Source organism: Tuber melanosporum (genome assembly GCF_000151645.1).
Source record: "Tuber melanosporum whole genome shotgun sequence assembly, scaffold_41, strain Mel28".
Classification (NCBI taxonomy): Eukaryota; Fungi; Ascomycota; class Pezizomycetes; order Pezizales; family Tuberaceae; genus Tuber; species Tuber melanosporum.
The window spans coordinates 250,328-257,476 of NW_003299086.1; positions in this window are offsets into that span (position 1 = coordinate 250,328).

Here is a 7,149-nt window from a genome sequence, read left to right on the forward strand (position 1 = left end):
CAGGTACAGGGCCGTAGACTTAGTTAGCTTAGGATTAGTGGTATCCCGGTTAGAGGTATCCTTGTGCCGATGGGGGCTCGTCGTATGCCAGTGTTGGCGGTACGAGTTTAAATAAAATTAGATTGAATTCTAAGTACTTTTCCTACTTATTACTTTAAAGAATATAAAATACTTTTATATGCTTTATCATTATCATGACCTTTATTGCTATTATGATGAGAAAGTTCTATATGAGATAAAGTTAGAGAAAGCTTACGATAGGCATTATAGATAGAAGACATAGGTCTTGTACTATCAGTAATGAAGGCATAGGCCTCAGAGCTATTGTACAACATAAAAAGAAGAAAAGTATCATTCACCAATGCCAAGAACTAACTATCTGAAGGGGGATTATTACAATTAATGTAGTTTATATACAATGTAGATACATTTTGGTAAGCACTATATAAAGTTCTGTTATAATATTATTAATATGTGATTATTACTATTTACCTTGAGGTTAGCAAATTTTATAGTCAATATCAAGTGATGTTATAATATATTTTGAATTAATAGATATTATATATTAATAATACTAATGATATACTATCATTAGTAATAATATAACACTTATTATCATATTATTTTTCTAACTTTATTTAAAGAACTTGTAATAAGTTGATTAAAATCAAATGAGTTTTCCAAAAAAACTCTTCATTGAAAAACTATATCTTCTATGTTTTGCAATTATATGGAGAAGTCTAAATAAGAAGAGAAGAAGTTTCTTGTTTATTTAATATATTTTAAAACCAACTAAGATACATAAGTCATATCAGTATATACTATGTAGACTAAAAGCCTCTACCTGGTCTAGACTACAACAGCTGAATGATAAACTGTTAATATAAAAAGACAAATGCAAGCAACTAGGTACTTGATCCTTGGATCTTACAACTTGAAAGCAGAGGGGTCTTACTTATAGTCACTAACACTCAACTAGTAATTCATGTAAAAAATACCTCTGAGCAGCAGACTACAGTGTATATAACCAGAAAGCCACATTCAAGCTATCAGAACTCAGGAAATTCTTCAAAACTGATACATGGTACTTCTCAACTACATATGAAAAGAAAACCTCAACAAAAGGAAACCCTATAAAATTAAGAATATTAGTTCAACACAATATAGCTTAGGTGATTAGGGTAATGGTCCAGAAATCTATTAATAGCTAATTCTGAGTACTATGTAATGTGGTAGTTGTAGGCCTGTAACCTGGCAAATGTGGTAAGGCAAAGCTAAAACTAAGGAGCTAACTCGTGTTGAAGAGAAGAGGCAAGCATATATCAGTGCAGAAAGACTCGAGACATCTATCAAAAGGGTTTCAGATGAAGAGCATATGGCTCAGAGGAGAGAAAAGAGTGGAAGTAGTATGCTAACTAGTAGTAGAGTGCTAGCTGTGAGAAAAAGATAGTATTTGGTAGTTGAGTGGGTGCCAGCTGGGAGAAGAAAAGCAAGATAGTAGTAGGATACTAGCTGATTACAACTGTGGAGTGAAGAGGAGAGGAGTAGACCAAATGTAATGGGGGCTCCCTACGGGAGGATGGATTCCAAGGTTGCAACCAAACTGAAGTGTTCGTTCTGAAGTAAAGATAAAAATAAATCAACAGTAGAGCTGAAAAAGAAAATGGTAAAACTTAATATCATTAAGCTTCAGCTTTACTCAACTAAGTCCTGATCTTGAGAGGTAGTTGATTGCTAGAGTAGAGGAGAACTTGCATATACTTAAGTAGATTTCATATACTACTAAGTACTTCCTATTACTACTCATTGACTATCTCTGCTACTTCTCTAATGATTGAAATTTATTTCTTATTTGAGAAGACTTCAATACTACAAAACTTCTTACAACTTTTCGCATCTAGTTCCTCCCTTAGAGGGGACTAAGCTATTGCTTTCCATTTTGCTATCTCATTGGAACTCTTCTCCTACTTTCTCTCCTAAGGTCTCCCCTTTTGAGGTCTACTTTCCACCTATTCCAATATCTCAGGATATTGGTTTTTGCTTCTATCCCACTATTGCTTTAGCCTTGCTTAGTATCAGTAAGATTGGGTATTTATATTTTTCTGGCAACAGACAGCTAGGAATATGGTTAGTGGTATGTGATTATGATAGATTCTTTTATCATCTGTTTAGAGATGTTCTAGTCTCCTCAACAGGCCATAGTTGATTTTGCCACTGTCTTACTCTGTAAGGAGACTCTACGGAGTACTATTACAGATAACCAAACCTATACCCATACTGGTATCAAGAGACTACCATGGTAGGAATGGTGGTAGACTAAAGTCTACTAGCTAGAGGTACTGTTGGTTAGGTACCTCGGTTGGGTATACTATACCATACTAAGAAGTATACGGGTACTAGTAAGGAGCGGTAGTTACCCTACTTAGTAGGGTAATCTATGTAGTCAATTTGGGAGTTACACTGAATTACTCAACGGTGAGTCTGGGTAGAGTTACCCTACTCTGTAGGGTAACTCAGAGTGCTGTTACCCAACCTTTGGACTAAAGTTACCCTGCCTTGGGCTATGGGTTACCCTGTTATGAAGCCAAGTTACCCTACCTTGAAAGTAACTTGTTATGCAGGACTTCGGGGGAAGTTACTAGATTGTTTGTCACGCAAAACTACATAAGGTGTTTGAATCTCAGATTGTGCGAATCACTCTGGCACAACCAGTTGAGCTCTGAATAAGCTGTAACTTGGAGGTGTGGTGGCTAACACCCCCCTCCGGCCCCGCTATAAGTCCCTAGCATCATGGGCTACAGCCTGGAGAGTTGCTGTAAGCCTAGTAAATGTCTTCAGGTAGAGATTCTCCTGTAACACCGTATATGTTCCCGCCATCCCTCTGACTAGAAGCTGTTCGCAGGATATATGAGAGGGTAGAGGTGAACCTGGAGAATAGTCTCCAGGTGGTTTCATGTAAAATGGACCAGAACTGATGGAGTAATACTACTTTGAAGTCTAAGGTAGTATGTGAGGTTACCAAAGGCTAGTAGGCAAGGTAACCAAAGTCCATTGCCCTGAAAGTATAATAGTATTGGAGAATCGTTAGGGACTCTGAGACACTAGTCTAAGGTCACGAGAAGACCTGTTTATAGGAGGGTTGACTGTAGGTAGTGCCTATTGGTAGTCAATATCCGAAGGGATCTATCGGGGGAGCTAGGTAGCTATTATCCGGAATGATATAGAATAGAGTAGAACTGGATAGATGGTTAGGGGCTGCGGATGCTTGTAGAAAACTAAGTGTATATAGATAGAGAGTTTGATAGTTGGTATCGCATCTACTCGGGCATGATGGCTTGCAACTGTCATGTCCGCGATATGAAGAGTTTTTACTCCCGCCGTGGCATTGTAGATGCAGCGGATAAAATACCTCTATCGGGTCGGTATTAGCAAACCACAAGAGTAGTCTAGTTCGCTACACGGGATCTTTGGTCTTGCACGTAGAGGTTAGCTAGGCAGCCCAAGAGAGTTGGGTGCTCACGAATACAGAGTAGTGATGGGGAGCAACTGGCAGTATATGAAATCTACTTAAGTATATGCGAGTTCTCTTCTACTCTGGCAATCAACTACCTCTTGAGATTAGGACTTAATTGAGTAAAAGCTGTGGCTTAACGATATTAAGTTTTACCATTTTGTTTCTTCAAACTCTACTGTTGAGACTTTTGACATTTATTATATTTGTTCACTTTGCGGAAGAATTCATTTCGGTGCGGTTGCAAACTCGGGATCTATCTTCCCAGAGGGAGCTCCCATTCCAGTATATCGTTAAGCAAGAATCTTACTTAACTGTCCCTACTCTTGAGAATTGTTGGTATTGACCTCCTTGAATTGACATAGTTTGAGTATAAGTCGCTGGTCTGGGACCAGAAGCATCGGGTGGAAATTACTATATCGAACGAAGCCGGTCACTTTGATCACGCTGCGGCCGAAGTCTACCAATGGTGACTACTATGTGAAGCATTTGCAGATGCCCGTGGCCTTAGTTGGGAACCCATAGACCTTGTCCTTAATGCTACCAACATCAACCTGCCCGACGATTGTGAAGTAAATGTAGTCCAACACCCTGCAGTCTTATTCAAATCATTTACCCAGCAAAAGCTGGAGATTCCAGTAGCGCCAGAAAGGCAAGGACAAGGTTTTAGTCTTGCGGATTTTACTAGAGAAGTCATGGAACCCTAGATCCTTTTTGAAGTTACGAAACAGATGAAAAAGGCTTAAAAATAGATGCAATACTGGAATGAGCAAGCGCAGGGTAGGTTTAAGGTAGAAATGGCAACAGCAGCTGTGGAGTAGATACGTATACAGTAGGGGATGTATATATGGCAAATCAGTAACACCCATGCCCTTGCTAAAAGGATCTCGGCGTTGCAAGAGGCTGTCTGTACTGGGCATCAGATCGATCAAGATAATGATATGATCATGACTGTGGCACCTCTGATGGAGAAGAACCTCCAAGTCAACTTTGTGGAAACCTTAACCACTATGTTGACCAACCTTCAATATCAGGCATACTTGACTGAATTAGGTGTACAGGTTGCAGGTCAACAGCTACAAGTACTAGTCTCTCCCTGTCATTATCCCTTCCATGTCCAGCTTGAAGAAGCACTTACTCTGATATCTCAATGGAGAAACAGATGAACTCCTAGCCCAGCAACAGGATCTCGGCTGCGGGATAGCAGTCATAGAATGGATAAGTCCAAAGTTCCTCCTTCACCTCTGCAACCGGTGAAGGATTGGGTAGACTTGCCAGCTGTCACTGATACACCAACACCATCTGCGAATGTTCCTGTGCCTGACAGCCCTTACCAGGCAGCAGTGAACATGCTCCTGCCAAGGCCTGAGTACCCCCCTGTTATTGTTGAACCGGCTCCTCTCCCTCCTATGCCTACTATACCTGATGTACCCAGGAAACATACTGATGCAAATATGTTCTTTGAACAGCTTAGACGGCAGTGAAGGGAAGTACACCTAATAGGGGAAGAACGGGTCTGAAGACCTTTGTTGCCAGGGGTTACGGCCTTCTGTTACACTGGTTATACAGTCCTGGGAGGACCTTACTTTCCAAGTGCTACACATGCACTCAACTGTCCTAACAGTCATTCGAGTCAGGTGTACCGGAAGCCTGAGGAAAAAGGGTTGAAGATGAAAAAGCTCAAATGTTCTTATTGTGGTTCATGGTTATACGTGAGGCCTCCGACATTGCCGGAAAGCTGTCTGCAATTCCAGCAGTTTGTTCATAGTCGGTACGGAGTAACTCCAAGTTCTTCGGCAGCTGCTTTTTTACCTGATCCACCTCCAATGCCTTTGTCTCGCCTGGGAGTAGTTCCCTAAGGGGAAGGACAATAGGAAAGAGAGGATTCCTTTGATGGGTATGACAGACCCTTTAGAGGCCATAGTGGAAACACTGGTGGTGGTGGAGATCAACTCCCACCTGGCAGAAACGTTGGTGCTGGTGGGAACCCGGGTGATTTCAGCTCCTCCAGTAGCAGTGATGATGGAGATGCCAACTCCACACCCGATTTTTCAGAGTTCCTAGGAAGGCAAAAGCTGACCTAGTCTGAAAAGAAGAAGAGAAACTATGACCAACAGGCCCACAGGTTACTGAGGGCTTTGTTATCCCTGAGTGGCACACCAGGGGCTGTTAGGTCCAGTGGTGATACAGATTGTCCCAAGAATAAGCCTAAAAAGCCAGAGAAATTAGGCAATGTAACTCCTTTCAAAGGAGATACTACTGACACTCAGCGGTTCATTAGTGATGTAGAAATCAAGTTTGAGTACTTCTGAGAATTGGTCAAAGAAGATATGGACAAAATTAGCTTAGTTATCACTCTTCTACAAGGCACTGCCAAGACTTGGTACATGGGCCAACACCGGTATATTAGTGAAGATGGTGCTTGCCAGGTGGATATGCTGTTTGATCCCAACTATGAGTTTTGCACATGGAAAGGATTTAGGAGACGGTTAATGGCAAGTTTCGGTACTCATGTTGATCAGGACTGTACTCTAAGTGAATGGACTAAACTGCAGATGAAGGCTGGGTGAGTAGACCAGTACTTAGACTAGGTAATGGATCTCATCGTGTGTCTGGGTTATACAGACCTAACGATGATTAAGGACAAGATCTGGATGACAATGACATCTCAGTTGTGGCATCACTAGACCCAGAAGACACCCCATCCTACTGACGTGTCCGAATATATGGACCTTCTGCGGAAAACAGGCCATGACCTACAAGATAATATTACTTTTGGTGAGACAGTTACCAAGAACCGAAGTGAAAATCTGGGCAAGAGCGAGAAGAGGTTGTCAACCTCAAGGAAACAACCAAAGAGGAAGGAAAATGGTTTTGGTAAGACCAACCCTAAGCGTTCCTTATCTTCTGCTGGTACATCACAGAAGTAAGGGAATTCTGAGCGCGCTAATGCTCATAAGAATATCCTATCTATGCTTATCGATAAGCAAAAGAAGAAGTCGCAGTGCACACAATGTGGAAAGCTGGGTCATTTTTGGTGGAAATGTTTCTCTGCCGACCCAGTTATTAGTTCAGCCAAAGCAGTTAAGTCAATAACCAAGAAGCGAAAGGCTGAAAATACAGAAGTTAACAAAGTATCAAACAACAAAATACATCATATCGAAGCACCATCTTCAAAGAAGTTGTTAGAAGTCTGCAGATCATCTCGCAAGATTATGGAGGTCGATATGGATGCTGAGGAATAGGTAAGTCCCTTTCCTCTAAGCGAAATAACAAGACACTGACATAACTTTAGAAAGTTATGTGGAAGACTACGAGTATAAGCATAACCCAAGAAATCCTACAGTCGATGTAGACTGGCAAGGTCTCTTAGATGTTCTAGCCTGCAGCGGTCTGCGAAGGAACGAGGTCAAGTGGAGGATTTAAGGCAGAAGTGGTAATTCTCTTGGGGTGTTGTCTTGGTTTATTTCTCTTTTGTATTCTTGATTATTGATGCAGGAATATGTTGTTTCCTTACTTCGATGGAAAATTTTCTTAGTAGTGGAAGTGAATTGTTTTCTTTGTTTAGTTTATTTTCACATCAAGCTGGTCTTGATTAGAGCAATGGAATTTTGTTATCAAGTTTACCTGAGGAGGGT